Source organism: Microtus ochrogaster, unplaced genomic scaffold, assembly GCF_000317375.1.
Source record: "Microtus ochrogaster isolate Prairie Vole_2 unplaced genomic scaffold, MicOch1.0 UNK31, whole genome shotgun sequence".
Lineage (NCBI taxonomy): Eukaryota > Metazoa > Chordata > Mammalia > Rodentia > Cricetidae > Microtus > Microtus ochrogaster.
In genome coordinates this window covers 3,703,335-3,705,609 of record NW_004949129.1, presented here as the reverse complement: position 1 = coordinate 3,705,609, position 2,275 = coordinate 3,703,335, and the positions used below count along the sequence as shown (strand labels likewise).

The 2,275-nt window shown below is 46.0% G+C and overlaps 1 protein-coding gene across 1 annotated transcript in view; it reads left to right on the top strand.

The window, feature by feature from the left end:
* Skap1 (src kinase associated phosphoprotein 1) overlaps positions 1 to 2,275 on the top strand; it is a 295,712-nt gene that overhangs the window by 224,921 nt on the left and 68,516 nt on the right. The gene's annotated exons all lie outside the window — the stretch shown is intronic.

Sequence of the window (2,275 nt, the reverse complement as noted above, 5' to 3'; positions counted from 1 at the left end):
GCCTGCCTCTGCCTCCCGAGTGCTGGGATTAAAGGCGTGCGCCACCATCACCCAGCTTCTTAAAGCATTCTTCATCTTGATTTTTTTTTTAAAGCAAAGTCTCATTATTGTAGTTCAGACTGGCCTCAAACTTGCCCTTCTCTTGCCTCAACCTTCCGACTGCTGGGATCACAAGTACCACCACCATGCCCAGCTTGTCATGTGAACTTCAGACTAGAGCTATGACTACACGATTACACATTAAGTCAAATGTTTGTGTAACGAGCTAAAGAAGAATTGAGTCTGAGACCCTGGAAAACCTGAATTCATGGTTTAGTTTTTCTTGCCAACGGTGCCAGGGTTTGGGTTACAGCTTCTGGAAGCTGGATTAGTGAGGCCTCTCTGTCCCTGTCAGGACCAAGAAGCCACCAGAGATGTAGGCACTTTCCATACCCTAAACTGTCACCCAAACAAAAAGCTACTATCACCGCCATATGACTCACAGTGACTGTTTGATCCGGGAAGCCTGAGTTTCTTGCTGCCTCTCTGAGCTGCTTTGTAACACCCAGGCAACTCCACAATTACAGTCGGCTTTTCCAGAAAGATATTTTCATCCTTTCTTTTTTTTCATGCCAAAACAAATGAATCCTGAACCAATCTCCCTTAGCCTTCCAATATGTTCAGCCTCTTGTGTTCATGAACAACCTGAAGGTAATAAACCCGTATGCCCCTGTGACGGAGAAAATGTTGGAAGGAAATGGATTTCCATCTCAGACTTCCAAGGTGCTGCACCAAACAATAGCAGGGGGAAAAATTATTCAGCTAAACGCAGCTGACATGAGCTGGCATCAAATGTGCCGCCCACCTCGCTGGGCACCGTTACTCACCTGCTTGCCTGCGAGGTGGGCTGCTGGGAAGAGCTCCTCCAGTCTTGCCAGACATATATTTTAGAGAGTTTTAAATAAACTTACAGAGCAATACCAAGCTGCACGTCTTTTAAACTTTGCTATTTCATCCGTCTATACCAAGTGTCGTAAAGCAAAATGGATGTGCCTTCAGCTTCCCATGGTCCCGGAAAATGAACCAGTCCACTTAACAATAAATGGTGGCTGGTTCCAGCACACATGACCGGTCTAGTGAAGAAGAAAAGAAAGTTGAGCTTAATGAAGAGCAGGGTCCGTGTCCCTGGGCACAGACAGGGAAGGACGAGTGTTTTATAACTGTTTATTGGAGTTAATGGTAATAAATTCCTCACTTGTCATGCACTAACTTTAATGTTTTCATTGCTTGGTGATTTAGGTTTCCCTTTCCACATTGTAAATCATGCTGTCCCCAGGACCGGAGCAGGCCGAGTGCCTGCCGTAACGTCCCTAATGTTCAGTGGGGAGAGGAGTGCTCTTTCTCCCTCCCACAGGGCCTGACCAAAAGATGCTTCCCGTCATCCAAATACGCTGCTTACTAAACAAGAAATAAAGACAGACAGACACCCCCAACTGCAGTGTCACAGAACAGGTTTCAACCTGTGGGTCGCGACCCCTAAAGACTGTCAGAAAACACAGATATCTACATCATGATTCATGTACGCAGCAGAATTACAGTTATGAAGTAGCCGTGGAAATAATTTTATGGTTGGGGGTCACTGCAACATGAGGTGGAATTTGATGCTTGCTTGCTTTTTTCTTTCTTTCCTTCCTTCCCTCTCTGTCTCTCTATGTCTCTCTCTATCTCTCTCTATCTCTCTCTTTCTCCCTCTCTCTTTTCTTTCTCTTTCTCTCTCTTTTCAATAGACCTTTAAAGGTCGCAGCGTTAGGAGGGTTGAGAAGCACTAGCCTAGATCCTAGGAAAAGGACCGTCTCTGTGGTAACTCTCCCACTGTATTTGGTCCTGAAGTTTAGGGGCGTGGTTCCCTATTTTGTTCCCCCTTCCCCATTTGCTGACTGTGAGCCCTGAGTTAATGAGCTGCGCAAATAGATATTGAGATTTCCTGTTTTTATTTTGCAATTACAGATTGGGTGATTTGGTTGGGAACTTTGGGGTCTTGACACTAGGTTTATGGGGGGACCCCAGTTTGATTTCCAGCACCCAGGTCAGCTGCTCACAGACACCTGTAACTCCAGCTCCAGAAATCAGATGCTTCTGCCATCTCTGGATGCCTGTATTCACGTATCCATGCCCACGGTCACGCAAAAACACAGAATTTAAAATCTTCTAAAAAGAAAAAGAGTGGGGGAGGGAGGAAGGAAAGAAGGAAGGAAGGAAGGAAGGGGGAGGGAGGGAGGAAGGAAGGAAGGAGGGA